Source organism: Tamandua tetradactyla, chromosome 6 (genome assembly GCF_023851605.1).
Source record: "Tamandua tetradactyla isolate mTamTet1 chromosome 6, mTamTet1.pri, whole genome shotgun sequence".
Lineage (NCBI taxonomy): Eukaryota > Metazoa > Chordata > Mammalia > Pilosa > Myrmecophagidae > Tamandua > Tamandua tetradactyla.
In genome coordinates this window covers 78,984,550-79,002,333 of record NC_135332.1, presented here as the reverse complement: position 1 = coordinate 79,002,333, position 17,784 = coordinate 78,984,550, and the positions used below count along the sequence as shown (strand labels likewise).

The 17,784-nt window shown below is 33.8% G+C and overlaps 1 long non-coding RNA gene across 1 annotated transcript; it reads left to right on the top strand.

The window, feature by feature from the left end:
* The first annotated feature begins 1,218 nt into the window (after positions 1-1,218).
* LOC143688452 (uncharacterized) lies at positions 1,219-6,011 on the top strand. Its single transcript, XR_013178066.1, has 3 exons — positions 1,219-1,571; positions 3,435-3,515; positions 5,760-6,011. It is a non-coding gene; the product is annotated as an uncharacterized LOC143688452 (long non-coding RNA).
* Positions 6,012-17,784: the final 11,773 nt, after the last annotated feature.

The following is a 17,784-nucleotide window of genomic DNA, read 5'->3' as shown; positions in this document are numbered from 1 at the left end:
AATCATATAAGGATACTATACTGAACAGTGGAATAGAATTGAGAGTTCAGAAATAGACCCTCCTATCTATGGCAGTGGTAGTTCCGAGCTGTTATATAATACAGAAAATGCCATATTCTTTTAATCCATTCCATGGATGCAGAGGTATTGTGGCTTGGACATTTGGTTAGATTATTGCAATTGAGATGTGGCCCATTTCATTCAAGGCTAGTTTTAATCCCTTCCCTAGAGTCCTTTATGGGAGGGTACAAGACAGAATAGGACCAGAAAACCCAAGGAGGCTGAGAGATAATATTAAGGGAAACTCATAAAGAGAACAGCTCTGGGGAAACTAAGGGAGGACTCACAGAGAGTGGCCTACTGAAACCAGAAGCTAAAACAATGAAACCTGGAATGGAAGAACTAGCAGGCACCAGTAATGTACATGCCTTGAACATGACAGAAGTATCCTAGATGCCAGCAACCTGTGTTCATAGTCATAGCATAATCCTGTTGATGCCTTAATTGTGACATTTTCAGGAATTTATAAATGAAAATTGAGAGCTATAAATCCCATTGTAAAACCCAATCCATTTCTGTTGTATTGCATTCTAGAAGCTTTACCAGACTGAAACAATGGCCAATTGAATTTTGACTAGGCAGTGAAGTTCACTCAAATGGGAAAGAAAAGTCTGTTTAACAAATGGTGCTAAGAGAATTGGAAATTCACACCCAAAAGGATGAAAAAGGATGCCTATCTCATACCTTACACAAAAATTAACTCCAAATGGGTCAAAGTTGTTAAACATTACAGTTGAGACCATAAAACTCTCAAAGAAAATGTAGGGAAAAATCTTAAATATATTGTGATAGGAGATGGTTTCTTGGACCTTACACCCAAAGCACAAGCAATGAACAAAGAGAAAGCTAAATGGGCTCTGCTTAAAATTGAATATTTCTGTGCAAAGGAGTTTGTTAAGAAAGCAAAAAGCAGTCTATTTACTGGGGGGAAATATTTGTAAACTACATAAAATCACACAGAACACGCGAGAGAAGGCTCCCAATTTTCTTAATACACACCATTTTCCTGAACTCTTAATACATTATTATTAGAACAGCAACATCTTTACAAGTTGGTTTTCATTGACTTAAAGTAACAATTCATAACTTTCATGTGACATCACGAGGAGGTACTGCCAGCGAACTCCCGCCCCGCCCCCTCCACCACCTCCCCCAAGCCCCCGCAACACCCAGCTGGCGGCCACCGTGCTCCTGGGGGCCTTTCCACCCAAAAGGCAGGCCAGCGACCCGCTCCGCTAGCTGAGGGGAGGCCTCCCCGAACGGCGGCCTCACTTACCAGAGCTACGACCACCGTCCCCATCTTCAGTCCATCGCGGCCGCCTTGCGAACTGCCGGACGCTCCTCTTTCGGCGTTCTCAAATTATCTGGGCGTTGACCGAAGCGCCTAGAACAATGGAACTCTCGCGATATTAGGTCTTTCTTCCGACGGCGCAAAGTAAGAACGAATGTATTCCGTTGTCATGGTGTCCTGCGCTCGCTCGCCAATGAGGCCTGGAGAATCAAAATGGAATGTTGAGTATTGTTTTTAAAACGTGACCTGATCTCTTAATTTTAAAAACGTTTAGAAAGTAATCATCATTTTGAAAGGTTTTATTTTTGAGAGACAGAGAGGGAATCTGTGACAAGCATTTTGTATCGGATGTTTTTATTTTAATTCTCTAGTGTACCCACTTCTGGCTACACTAGAAATGCAGCTATGGTGCACTAGGATTGCAAGTTTTATAGAGCATCTCTCCCCTTTTCAATCTGGCCCCCTCTTCTTTTGATTGTACAACCCAAGTACATTTAGTCACAGAAGCTAACAGCATGTACTGATACCCTGTTTTCAACAAAAAGATACATTAGCTGATTTTTGTGATTTGTGATTAATAAATACAGTCCTTGAAATCAGTGAATTCTATTATGAACTGGGAAATGTGACAGTCTACTCAGTCTGTATTTTATATGCCTGCTTGGGGAAGCATTGCTGTTACATAGGAGAAAATATGTGGCTTTTAGTAGCTGTGTGCAGGGAATCTCTTGGCTTAAATGTGCCATGTGAATAAAATATACCATAAGTTTATTTTCGAGGAAATGTTTCATCAGTTCTACTGAGCATGTGTAGGGTGTCAAGTATACCACTGATACTATACTCTTGCCACCTAGGTTTGTCTTAAGTATGAATTAGAATGTTTATGTATATTTCATTTATTTTGGTGTATAAAGGTAAATGATGTCAATAGTTACAGAACATAGCATGTTGCTGCATATTTAAGTATAAAAACACATTTGCACATACTTTTTATTTATAGATGCTGTTTTGAACCCTGAATTGTATCACATCTTAGAGTTGACAGATGTTCAGAAACATGAAAATATATCATTTAGGTTCAAGTATTTAACTGATTGCTTATATTTTTCACAAATTTGAAGTAGTTTTGGATCTAAATAGTTCATACACTTTGGGAGAGTTTGTACCCACAGGAACTTAAGATTTGACAAAGTAGCATATTGTTGCCCTGTTAAAATATCTTTTGTAATTTTATTTTAAGAGTTAATATTTATTTGCCTAAGCTAAACCTTATGCCTAAATGATGGCTCTCTAAAACTCTGATGTTATCATAGCTCTTAGTCTTTAGGTGAATCAAATATGTAAAATTAGATGTAGAAGTTTTTATGTAGTGATTCTGTTTTCAGCTTTTTAAAAATCACTAACTGACCAAATCTACTTTGGGTATAGCAGGGCTATATCTCAAAATCATTGAACAAGGTAATTAACACATGGTGATATCACATGCATGACTTTTCCTTCTTTAAAATATATGAATTATTTTATATTTTACTTTTAAAGAAGCGATCTATGTAATGCAGAGGGTTAGAAGTTTTCTAACATATTTTGGTGCAATTTTAGTGAATCAAATGCCCTTTTTATGAAGTAAGGGAAAGTTGATATTGTGTAGGTCATTAAAGAATTCAGTTTTATTCTTGTTTTTTCTAAATAAAAAGAACAAGTAAAAGCAAAAAATAAAAAACAAACAAAAAGAAATAAAAACAAAAGAATTCAGTTGTATTAATTATTATCCATGTTTCAGAGCCATGCTTTCAAAGGTAAGAAACTTTTAGTGAAAAGGGAATTTATCAGCAATTACTATATAAATTTCTTATTAAATCTATTAATTTGACAATAACACCAGGTGTGTATATTTTTTACTTTTAGTTACCGCCTCTTAAGTTTTGAATACTACTCTGTATTAATTTAAGGTCCATTTTTACATTTTCTCTGGTTATAGAGTTTTTTCATGCTTCATTAAAGCATTTTTTTTCTTTTTACATTACAACTTTGGAACAGCTGTAAGAAATATCAAGATGTTTTTAAAAAAAATTTTCTCTTGTAGGTTATCCAGGGATGTTATAATTCATTTGGAAAAGTCATACTCAAATATATGATATCTTGAATCCTTGGTATTGCAGATGATGTGAGTACATTTTTATTTGCTTATATGTCAATGACTTGATAAAAATTCAAACAAATTAATAATTAACTATTTGTGTTGTTAAATCGCTACTATTTAATCCAAATTCTAAGATGAAGTCTGTCCACTTATTTTATTATATATTTTCTAAAAATAAAATACCTATGACTATATGTAATTCTCTACCCTCCAAACCAATTTTCTTGACACACTTCTCTTATTTTATTGATTTTTCTGTATCACAAAGATTTTTAAATTTTAGAGCAAGAAATTTCAGAAATTTGGGCACAGAGTTTCAAATATATTTTTATAGACAAATTTTCACACACATATAGTCCATACATTGTGTACAATCAGTGGCTCCCAATACTATCACATAGTTCTGTGTTCATCACCACCATCATTTTTTAGAACATTTGCATCACTCCAGAAAAAGAAATAAAAAGAAAAAATAAAAGACTCATACATCCCATACCCCTAACTCCTCCCTGTCATTGACCACTAGTATTTCCATGTACCCAGTTTAGTTTACTCCTTACACCCCCATTATTTATTTCCTTTTTATCCATAATTTTTACTCATCTGTCCATACCCTGGATGAAAGGAGCATCAGACACAAGGTTTTCACAACCACACAGCCACATTGTAAAACTTACACCTTGATACAATCATCTACAAGAATCAAGGCTATTGGAACATAGCTGAACAATTTCAGGTGCTACCTTGCAGCCATTCCAATATACCACAGACTAAAAAGGAATATCTATATAATGCATACAAATAACCTCCGGAATAACCTCTTGACTCTGAAATTTCTCAGCCACTGAAACTTTATTTTGTTCCATTTCTCTCTTCCCCCTTTTGTTCAAGAAGGCTTTCTCAATCTCATGATGCCAGGTCCTGGTGAATTGCATGAGTTCTGTCTCACATTGCCAGGGAGAGTTGCACCCCTGGGAATCATGTCCCACATCAGGGGCAAGGCAGTATGTTCACCCTCTGGGTTAGCTTAGAGAGAGGCCACATCTCAGTAACAAAAGAGGTTCTGTGGGGGTTACTCAGGCATAATGTTAAGTAGGCTTAGCCTATCCTTTGCATGAATAAGTTTCATATGGGCAAACCCCAAAATTGTGGACTTGGCTTTTTGTTTTGGTTGTCACCACTGCTTGCAAGCATATCAGAAATTCTCCAAATGGGAAAGTTGACTATTTCCTCCATTCTTCCCTGTCCCTCAAGGGTTCTTTGCAAATACTTCTTAATTCACTGCCCAAATTACTCTGGGATATATCAGAGCATCACACTAATCTGGGTGAACCAACAAAATCTCATGCCCTATTCAAGATTCCAAGTCCTTATGGTGCTCAACTAAATTGACCATATAAGTTAAATTATGTAATGCTCTACCCAAAATAAAACTTCTGCACCAAATAACCATCTCTTCTCAACTTCCTTCATATCTCTAGTTGAAATCTGATCCCATTTTCAACTTTTTAAACTATTCCTGTATGGGGGACTGCTGACATTCATAGCTTCAGAGCTCTAACTCTGAGTCTCAGGTGTCACATAAATATCCAAAGTTTCAGAGAACAACCAGGTTACATGCACATAACTCAGTATGTCAGAATTTAGAAAAAACAGTTACAACTCCTGACACATATAGTTCCTCCTTCCATTCCTCAGTCATTGTACCCTTCAGCCACCTCCATCCATTTTGAATTGTAAACACAGCCACCATAAACACCAGTATGAGCACACATGTTAAGTGTATATGGCCTATTTTCCTCTGGCTTTTTATAATTGATATTTTTAATAGATGAAGGCTTCATATTCAGAAACTTTTAAACTGTAAATCATAGTATAGTCTTGCTCTCTTTTTTCTTTTTTCCATATTTATGGCCAGTTCTTTTAAAGGTTTTATTAGGCTTTGTGAACAATAAGATTTTTTAAAGGATTTCAGTATTTTCAAATTTAATCCTAGTTGGTCTTATTCAGAGAAGACATTTTCTCCCCTTGGAAGGTGGGTAGAAGAGAAAGTAAAATGAGAAGAATTCTGGTTTGTAATTTTAAGGATTATTCCCAGCCATAATGATTTTCCTATTTTATTTTTTGTTTTCTAAACAACACACCCTATATCAGGAGGCTCTTGAAAACTTAAAAGAAAAGACAACACAACAACCAACATGGAAAGTGTAAAATATACATTGTATCTTACTGTATTCATTTTTATTGACTTTCTTCCTTCCATAATAGGTTAAGTCTGTGGTTTTGAAACTTTGTTCTGTGAAGTCCTAGAAGATCCAATGCTTCTCCTGAGGCCCACCTACTCCTCTCAGGCAGTACTCTCCTGATAAGCTCTTTTACCCCCAGAGTAACTTCACATCAATCTTTCACATATTGGATATTTGCATAGATTTTCTTATGAACAAAATAATTGATTTGCTTAATAAAGATTTAAAACAAGCTCTCTTGCCTTTACTCTCTCTGCAGAGGCCACACCTACCCAGGCTCTCTCCCTCCTCATTGCACCCACCCTCTACCCTTTTCCAAGCATGAGGTGCCTACAGCTTATTGGTGCATTTATTGAGTTCTAGGAACACTGACCCATTCAGGAACAAACTGCCAGCTGAAAGCAAGGCAGGTGCCCACCCAGTTTCCTAGAGCAAGGCTTAGAGAAAGGCAGGAGTCTCAGAAGCCCAGCAGGGTCCTGGCTAAACTCTGAGTATGATTGTGGCTCCTCTTCTACCATCTTAGATCTTGCATTTCCAATTCACAGTCCCCACACATCCTTGCATGGTTCCAATAGTGACAGTAAAGGAACCTTTACAGACTTTTCTTCTCTTTATTTTCCATAAGTCTGACAAGAATTTATTCCCACTTGTTGTTTAGTGGCCTTAAATATGGTGTGGTTTCTCTGGTTCATTGATTTTAGTATCTTTGATTTTGGCCTTCTTTTTTGGCAGCAGATATTTATTTTGATTTAGTCAAAATGTGGTTTATTCACAAAAAAATAGGTGACCAGCAGATCACAGAAATCCTTGTGTTTATCACAGAAATTTTACTGGGAGATTTCTTCCATGAGTAATGCCCATTAATACTTATTGCCCATCATGACTGAGATCAACTGAGTGAAGAAGAAACTTCAGAAAGAAATTTAAGAATTGCTGTAAATGAGGCACTGCACCACAAGTTCAGCTCTCATTTCATGAATGGAATGAATTCTTGTGGGTTCAATTGTGATAGATCACACATGTATTTTATATGATCTTATTATGATAAGTGAACACAGCCCCAGGGAATGAAAAATTAATGAGAATTAAAAATCATATGTTATTTCTGAGACTATGTATTTTCATAAAGTTCTGTCAGTTCAAGGAATCTGAATGTGGCAGACAAAAAGTAAATGAATTGAAGAAGTAACAGAAACATTTATAGTTTTCTTTCTGCAAGTGTTTCTAACCACACATGACCCACCCAGGTCTCTGGTATGTCTCCAATACATTTTGTGAATTATTTCTATCTTTGTTCTTGGTGCATTTACATTTTTTGTTTTGAGTGATATAGTAAAGATATTTGGGTACTTTCTTTATATATATATGTATAATTCAATATTATCCATGTATATATCCATTTAATTTTTCCTTGATCCACTTTATGAATTTTAAGGTATAAAACCTGCAAATTTTTATGAGATTATTTCTAGAATTTAATTTCAAATTTTATACTCTGAAAATTCTTTCCTTTTTATAATCAGGAAAACACTTACTTATATACTACTACTTATATATTCCCATTTTTGGAATTTATTGAGATGCATTAAGTGATGTGATTTTATATGATTACCTCCTTTTTACAAAAATGATTAAACAAATAACCCATACACTATCAAATTATGTATCCTTTCCTTTCAGATTTTGATACCATTATTATGGATCAGTTTGTTAATACCTACTTCTAAGTGATGTTATTTTCCATTTATTTATCTGTTTTTTGGAGTTCATACCATATAGTGCCTGTTGATGTAAGGACTGTATTTTCATGTTCTATTTTAATTATCTTATAGAGAAATAAATAAATCAAAACCTCCAGATAAAGACCATTAACGTTAGGAGGTGTTGAGTGCCCAAATCTCTATCTAGTATATAGCTTAGTCAGAAAAATAACTGCATGGTTTATAAGCTTCTCCCTCAACATTGTAATAGCGAGGCTTTTTTTCAGTGCCTATGCTGATTTTAAAACAATTGTTAGGTATCAGTAAAGGAGAAACCTTTTAGTCCATATCTACTTTCCTCCAAAATAGTCAGTAGATAAAAATGCCCCAAATATTATAACAAATTCACTGGGAAATTTTACTTTTTTTATTAGAACCACCAAAAATGGGTATCTTAGTTAGCTTAACCATAGGCATATTTGAATAAAGTATTCATATAATCATTGTAAAGCCTCTGCATAATGTTTCATAAAGCAATTTAAAATTAAGGCAACAAGGAAACATCTACAACTTCAGATGGCAAAGTTCTCAAGTTCTAAGTATTACTAACTTTGATACCACTTGATCAGCTGTAAAAACTGTGAATGTTCTCAAAATATCAAGTAGAGAGTTTTTACAAATAGCTGCATTGCTATAGTAGTGAATTATTTTACTAAACATCATTAGACATCTAATCAGCTGAATTTCACTCTTCAAGAGACAGTGTTAATTTTGTATAGTTTAATTTTGCACTAGATTGTCCTGATTTGTAATTGGTGTTGCTGTGTTCTTACTAGTTTCTTGTATGATTCTTCAGTGGACTAGAAAACACACACATAATTCATAAATGCAGATGCTTTCAGGCAATGTGTCTAGCAATGCAGTAACAGTGTGTGATTGTGTGTGTGTGTGTGTGTGTGTGTTGGTGACACTTATAGTCACAATGTGTCAAATTGGATAACTTTCTTGGCAGACTGTTATATATACAACTTCCTATCTCATGTATTATTTACTCTTTCCACAATTTCTAGTGAAAATAAAAAATTAAAAAGGAATATTCAGTTATAACATAATCAGAACATACCAACAGAGAATGAATTATTATTGTTTAAACCCTTTGGTCAGCTGAGAGGATATTCTCTTCTAGACCTTCCTATAGATTAAAATATACACAGCAAATTTCCATAGATATATAGATACAAAAATAAATTCACTTATTTGATATTCATGTAATTTTTCTATTTTAAAATAATCTTGACATTTTATTACAGCATTAAAGAGAACTCAGACTTCTAAATTAAAATCAGTCTACAATGCTAAAGCTGGATCCTTCCCTTTAAAAGATAATTACAAAGTTGTTTGTTTCTTCAATTTTACCACTTAGAACCATGTTTCCTCTTATAAATTATTCAAATTTAATTCTTGATTTAAAATATAATACATATTACTACTATTTGTTAGAACAGGATTAAATGAAACTATCAGTTTCAGGTCTAGTAATTGAAAAAACATGCAAAATTTCATGTATCTTTCTAAATTCTGGAATCTATGCAGATATCGCTATTGAGAGAAGACTATTGATACAGCAATGCACTGTTTTCATAATATAATTAACTGCAGCTTTCTCCTGTCTCACAGTTTTAATAAGCACTGAACCTTGAATCCTTATATAGTTTTCACATCACCTATTTCTGGTTTGATCATTTGAAAATTACATCAATTCCATGCCTCAAGCTCTAAGAGAAGCAGTATTAAATCATTTCAACTATAAATTTCAACCCATACTATTCATGCCCCTTGCTGACAGAAAAGTAACATTGAATGAAACTGGTAAGTTTTTATTAACTTCAATTTCAAACCAAAGTTTGAAGTAACCCAACATCAGTTGTTCCAAACAACATATAATTAAATGGTGCTTAAACCTTTTTCCCTTAGGAAAGGTGACAGATGTATTTTTTCTCATAGAAGTGCATTATATTATACTTTGAATGTTATTCCTAAACATTAAATAACAGGCAATGATGCAATTCAGTTTACTAACGTTCTAGTTAGTGTTTCAATGGCAGAGTACACCTTACTTTTAAGCTCCATAGAGAGATTTAATATAAGCTTCTTTTATTAATACCTGTAATACCAACCTCTGGCATTTCTTCAGTAATAAAGGAGGCTGCTCGTTTAGTACAGCATGTTAATGACTGTTTTCACTCCAATTTACCCACAGCAAATTGACAGTGATAATTAGCTTTTCATACTTGGATGAAATTCTCATTATTATTAGATGTTTCCATAACCCCAGAAGTAGTGATGGGACCACTGATAATGCCTATAGAACAGCGCACAAATGACTAAGAACTTAATAGCAAAGAGCATTCAGTTCTGAGTGAAGATATACCTTGAGTTTTGAAAGTTCTTGAAGATTATATGAAATTGAATTGACCACTACCTAACATTATTTTCAGGGGAAACACTCTCTGGTAGATGACAGTTGATGTGCAATCTTAGTCTTTTATATTATCTGTCTGACATTTTGAAGTGATTATAATAGTGACTGCTGATTAATTAAGGATATTTTGATGATCATAGCAATGAAACAGTCATTGATGAGAAACATCTTGAAAATTTTCTTTCATTCTGAAATATTTCTCTTGTTCATGCTCATGTGCATGAAGCATCAATCTTTTTATGAAATATGATGTCTTCATTTTGGAAAACATATAAAAACTACAGAAGTGTGTGTAATAGGAACTGTTGCAAAAATCAAAGACTGAGATGAATATTCACATCTGAATATGATAGAAAGGAAGAGAACAGTTTGTCTAGATATGTGCTTGTATACATAATATTTTTGTACATAAATATTTAAGAATATTTGAGAAAACTAAGTGCAGTGTTCATGTAAGCTATTAAATTACAGTGTACAACCTAACTCAATTTTAAATAAAGCTGGGACATGACTTGCCATTTCTGCTCAAATATTTTTTACTAGTGTGCCCTTCTAGAGTACAGTGATTAAAGTAACTTTTCCTTGTCATCATGTACTTTATCTTCATTATTTTTTATTAGAGAAATTGTGGATTTACGGAACAAACCATGCATAAAATACAGGATTCCCATATTTTCACCCCAACAAAAAACAACTTGCAGTGATGTGGAATATTTTTTATAGTTGATGATAGCACATTTTAAAAAAATTGTACAATTCATTAAAGTCTATGGTTTAACTTACAGTTCCCTGTCTGTGTAAAATAGCTCCATGGAATTTTATTTTTAATATTTATTCTGTTACCTTATATACAGACAAACATTTCTCCTTTTATCACACTAAGTTATATATTTCAATGCTGCTAATTGCATTCATAATGTTATGCTACCTTCACCACCATTCATTATCTAAACATTTCCATAATTACAAATAGGAGCCCTGTGCATTTTGAGTCTTAACTAACTATTCTCTATCCACAGAACCTAGTAGCCTATATTCCAGATTCTGATGCTATGAGTTTGCTTATTCTCACTGTTTCAAATCAGTGAGATCATATAATATTTGTCCTTTGTCCCTAGTTTATCTCACCCAAAATGGCTTCACATTTCATCCATGTTTTCTCAAGTACCAGGAGTTCATTTCTTTTAGGAGTTGACTATTATTGCATTGTATGTATACATATATCAATTTGGGGGGGGGGGCGTTTGTGCTTTTGGCATCTGACTGAAGAAACCACAGCTCGGTTCAGTGAAGGTTATGAAGATTTAACCCCTGCATTTTTATAAAAGTTTTATTAGTTTTAGCTTTTATGTTTAGGTATTTGATCCTGTATGAGTTAATTTTTGTATAAGGTGGGAATTTATCCATTCATAAGTGACTGCAGAGTTGGGTTGCTTCCATCTTTTGGCAATTTTGAATAATGTTGCTCTGAACATTGTGTGAAAATATTTGTTTGAGTCCCTGCTTTCAATTTTTTGTATATATACCTAGTAGCAGGCTTACTGGGTTATATGGTAGTTGTATACATAGCTTTCTGAGGAACTGCCAAACTGCCTTTCACAGCAGCAACCCATTTATTACTGCTGCCAGCAATGAATGACCGTTCCTATTTCTATGCATCCTTTCACACATTTATTATTTCCCATTTTTTTAATAGCAGCTGTTCTTGTGGGCGTGAAATGTTATCTCACTGTGGTTTCGATTTGCATTCCTCTTATGATGACTAATAATATTGAGCTTCTTTCTATGTGCTTTCTGGCCATTGATTTGTAATTTTTAAATCACAACTATGTGATACTAGCATAATGATAGACATATAGACCAATAGAATAGAACTAATATTTAATAGAAAAATGCACGGATTTAACAAAGGTGCCAAGACAACTTCATGGAGAAAGAATAGCCTTTTCAATAGTTTGTGCTTGGACAGCTGAACATCCACCTGTAAAAGAATGAGCTTGATTTCTACTTCCAATCTTATAAAAAAATTAACACATACAGCAACAAACACCTAAACATAAGAGCTAAAACTAATAAAACTATTATAAGAATACATAGGTTAACACTTCGTAACCTTCATTGAATTAGGCTGTGGTTTCTTTGGTAGGATGCCAAAAGTACAAAAGACCAAAAAAAATGGAATTGGACTTCATCAAAATTTAAAATGTTTATGTATCAAAAACACTACCCAGAAAGTGAAAATAAATTCCAGGAAGTAGAAGAAGATTGAGCAGAACATATATGTATCTGTTAAGGGGTATTATCTAGACTATATAAGGAATGCTTACAACTCGACAATGGGGCAACAAAAAAGAATAACAAAAAGATTTGAATGGCTACTGTTTCAAAGAAGATAAACAATAGCCAATATGCATATGAAATGTTGCTTAATATCATTAGGCAAAAACAAATCAAAACCACACTTACTAGGACTGCTATGATTACAAAGACAGGTAATCACAAGGGTTTACATGTATATTCAGAAAGTGGAACCCTCATTCTTTGCTGATGTACATGGAATGTAATATGGTGTAGTCACTTTGCAAAACGGTTTCACAGTTACTCAAAAAATAAACATTGAGTTAAAATATGTCTAGGTATTTCTACTGCCAGGTATAGACAAAGGAAATTAAAAAGTGAAATCCACACAAAAACTTGAGCATGCATGATCATAGCAGCATTATTCATGATAATTAGAAAGTGGAAACCATCTGAAGTTTCATCAACTGATGAACTGATAAACAAAATTTGATAAAGTCATATAATGGAATCCTATTCGGCCATAACAGTAACAAAGTGCTGATTCATTCTACAGCATGATGACCTTGAAAAAATTGTTCTAAATAAAAGAGGTCAGATGCATAAGGCTACATGTTATATTATTCCACTTATTAAATGTCCAGAATAGATACATTTACAGATAGAAACTTTGTTAATGGTTGCTGGGAGATGTATAGATGGAGGATTTGAGAATGATTACTAATTGGTATGGGATTTCTTTTTGGGGTAAGTGGAAAAGTGGTGATATTTGCATATTATTATGAGTATCCTAGAAATCACTATAATGTATACTTTAAAAGGATGAATTTTATGGTATGTGAAGTAGATATCAATTTAAAAAGCTTTATATTTATAAACTGGAATTCAGATTCATAAATAGAAAAAAAAAACAAATTGGATGAAATAAATAATTTTATTTATAAGCTGCCTGACTATATAATCTAATACTATGATTTCTACTATAATATGAATCTCTTTATTTGTGTTTCATCAGTGTTTAAACATATCTTAACACTGAATAAATGATGACATGAATAATGTTGTTAGATTGAAGGACTTTATATATAAGGATACGATTTCTCCTGTAAATAATCTCTAAAATTTTGTAAAATTTTTGAACAGACAGTTGACAAACATTCTCAAATATATATGAACTAGAAGGGATTTATGCCTAGCTGAATCAATATTGATATTGTAAAAATTGACATATAATATGAGTAAATTAAATTTAATTTTCCTTATTATGCCAAAGGCATTGGTGCACAATAAACAAAGTAAAGACCTGTTTTGGTTTGTTAAGGCTTCCAGAATACAATGTACCAGAAGAAATGGCTTTTTAAAAAGGGAATTTATTAGGTCACAAGTTTACAGTTCTAAGGCCATAAAAATGTCCAAACTAAGACATCCAAACAAAGATACCTTGACTCAAGAAAGACCCATCTGGAAGGTGCATGGATTGCACCTGGTGGTCCTTTGACTCCTGATTTCAAACAGGTTCCCAGGGGGTATTTTCTTTCTGTATTTCCAAATGTCTCTGTCTGTGTCAGCTCTAAAGCTTTTCTCAGAGTGGTTCCCTCTTAAAGGGCTCCAATAAGCAACCCACCTTGAAAGGGTGAAGACACATCTTCATGGAAACCACCTAACCAAAAGATCACACACACAATTGGGTGGGTCACATTTCCATGGAAATATAATAAAAAAGATCCCATCCAACAATGTTGAATCAGGATTAAAGAACATGGGTTTTCTGGTGTACACAATGGTTTCAAACCAGCACGAGACCTAAAACAGAAAGAGAAAAAAAATGTAACAGAAGACAAGTGTAGATAAATTTTACTTCTTGTGTTGGGAAGTTATGTTACATTAACTAAAGCACAAACTAGAAGGTGAAAAAATAAAAGATTTGATCACACCAATCTTAATCATTACTTAATCATTACTGAATATTAATTACATCATTAATCATTCTTTTAGTTAAACAAAGGTTGACTATGTATAAGAAACAACTACAAATTAATTTTAAAAAAACAAGATAGATGATTAAATAGATAGGCAGACTGATGATAATGTGGCAAACGCTAATAATTTGTAAATTTGAGTATCTGGGTAGGGAATATGTTGGAGTTCTATGATGTTTTTGTTGGAGTTCTGTGATGTTTTTGAAACTTTCCTGTAAGTTTGAGTTATTTCATGAATGTTTTTAAATGCTTTTAAAAAGCAGAAAATGTAAATAGGAAAATGGACAAAGAATTGAATTGAAAACTATGGAAGGGCAAGTTGATCTGCTAATGATGCAATGAGCTGCAAATACATTGAGTAAGAGGAACACATATTAAAATAATTATAACATTTTATATTGCTGAGGATATTCAAATTTAGAACGCTGAAATATTATAATTCACAATATATGGGAACAGGATGTCACATATGTGGTGAGTGCTAGTGCAGGTTAAAACAGTTTTCACATGTGACACTGTGCCAGTTTCAAAGTGTTATTCACCTCAGAAAGCTGTATTTTAATCCTGATTCAATCTTGTGGGGTCAGTCATTTATTTTAATCTAGATTGTTTTTAATTAAATTATCTCCAAAGAGAGGTGAGGTGCCCAATTGTGGGGTGACCTTTTGATTAGATGGAGATGTGATGTCACCTGTTGTCGGTGGGTCTGGATCTATTTACTGGAATCCTTTAAAAGAGGAAACATTTTGCAGAGTGCTCAGAGCAGAATAGAGCAGACACAGGCACTAACACATAATATTTGCTCCTGGAAATCTTGGACTACATTCACAGAAACTGCTCCTGGAGGACTCTAAGGGTTAGAATTTTACTGTCCCTCTACTATAGTGGTCTTTCAGATTTTTACAGGTTTTTTCTTCCTAGAAAATCATTCAATTCTATAGATTTTCAAATTTTTTATATAGGGAATTACATATACTGTGATTAAAATGTATGTGCTTCTTTAAATAGCTTTTTAAAAAGACAGTTGGACACGAGAACAGACATTTTATAAGTTAGAATTGGGCAGGTTAAAATGTATGCATTTTTCACAATTTAAGGTGCCTTGTGGGTTTTCAGTAGAAATGAAAGAATTCTTCCCTAATGACCTGAGAACTTTGCTGGCACTCATAAGAAAAAGTTCCCTGGGAGCATGTGGCTGCTGGCACCCACTGGAACTACTCTAATGTCATTTTCAGGGGACTGGCAACTTGATTTTGCCTGTCCTTGCTGTCACTCCGACTATTTTACTTCTTTCCTAAGTCTACTAGATGAGGACCTGCCACCTATAATACTGTAAGAATATCCCAATATCTCATCAACTGTCAGTTGCCTGACTAAGTTGCTTGAACTCGTTACAGTCCTTTTCTGACCCCAAGTTTCCAAGCTCTCTCCCCTGAGCAACAAGACAGAAATCCAAAATTTACCAGATTGTCAGAATAAGATTGTGTAGCCACCTTGCAGAAGAGACTTTCAGGAATCCTAAATAGAGATGTTTTAAGATGTTTTCTAAACTTTGTAGGCTTACAGAGACTTGGGATCACAGATAGACGTGCAGCCCCTCTTGGACACTGTGGAGACCTAGAGCATCTGAATAACACAGCAGGAGAACTGGTAGAGAAAGGGGAATGATGCTTCCACACTGGGATTCATCTTTGAGCAAAGACTTTAGTGCTCTTGACTACTACCTGAATTCAGTGTGCTACATACTTTTATCCAGTCAGAAAAAGAATTTTTAAAATTAATAACACAGGCTGAATGAGTGGTTCAGTGGTAGAATGCTCGCCTTCCATACAGGAGACCCAGATACGATTCCCAGACCAGGCATTCCCACCCAAAAAGTTAATAACACTATCTGTCATATAAATTAGTAGAATGATGTAACTATGCTTGTAACATAGACCACTTTCACTTGATTAACTAAAAAGGGAAACATTTGTGCAGCTGACTGGTTCATTAACTACCTCGTAATTGGCTCTTCAAAGTTCTTAGGTCTCATGTCACCATAGATATCTATCAGGTTGTGGTGATACATCACAAATTCCCTTTACATCTATACCCATAGACATACCCAGGGATATTATCATATTTGAGAAATGAATTCCATTTAATCAAATTAGTTAAAATTATAGAAAAATCCTGGAAAGCAGGTATAAGAACATTCTTTGAGCAAAGTTTTTTTCTCTTGCTGAAGATTTTAAGCGTTCAATCAGCGTGATAATCATTTTATATCAGCATCATTGATCCTTTCTTTATTGAATTTTATTAAAATTTCTCCACAGCTATAATTTTTTTCTCTCACATTATTCTATACATTTTGACTTTTCAATGTTACATTGACAGTGTTTATTTCTTTTGTAAGTAATCTAAAAGAATCACTCACTGTGATTCTTTTTTTTGGACAACTTTATTTTGCCATTAATTTCCACTTTCATCTATATCAGTTATATCAATTTATCTTCATTTTGAAGCATACTTCATCTTCTGAAGTTAAATATTTAAATTATTTACTTTTGAACTTTATTAATATACCCACAAGTTTTTCTTTAAGAACAGAATTGGTATGTCTTAAAGATGACTTTAAAATTTAATTAGAAATATATTGAATTAAAATAGTTAACACAGTGGCTCAGCAGGCAGAGTTGTTGCCTGCCATGCTGGAGACCTGGGTTTGATTACTGGTGCCTTGTCCGTGCAAAAAATAAATTAATTAAAAAATCAATTAAAAGTGAAATATTACTTAGGCTTCCTGTACTGGTTTGAAACTGTTAGGTACCCTAAGAAAGCCATGGTCTTCAATCCAATCTTGTGGGGGCAGATTTATTGTTGGATGGGGCCTTTTGATTAGGTTGTTTCCATGGTGATGAGACCCACCCAGTTGTGGGTGAGTCAGTTTGCATTAGATGGAGATGTGACTCTGCCTATTCAAGGTATGTTTACTGGCATCCTTTAAGAGAGGTGAGCATTTTGGAGAGAACATTGATGCAGACATTTGGAGATGCAGAAGGACCCAAGGAGCCAAGAAATCTGTTTTGGGAAGCAAGCCATGGGCCCTCCCATGTGACAGAGAAATTCACCCCAGATGATTAACCTTTCTTCAGTGAAGGAACCCTTTTGTTTATGCCTTAATTTGGGCTTTTTCATAGGCTAAGAATTGTACATTTGTAGTTTAATAAATCCCCTTTGTAAAAGCTGACCCATTTCTGTATATTTCATTCCAGCAGCATTAGCAAACCAACACACTTTATCAAATCTCACTTCCACAAATTTTAAGTATGTTTGATTGTATTTTACATCTTTCTCTACATATTCAATGTATATATGTGTGTACAAATTTAAGCATATGATATATATCAAAAATTGTAAAATTCATCATCTATCAATACCTAATATTTTGTTGTGCTTATTGTGCTTTCATTATCATTTTAAAATTATATTATAATTTTATCCTATTTAGCTTTGGTCAATAAAGATGAACTTCCTTAATTTGCATGTATATATATTAATTTATTCCTTATTTATGAATGTTTGGTTTTTAAAAATTATTTTGCA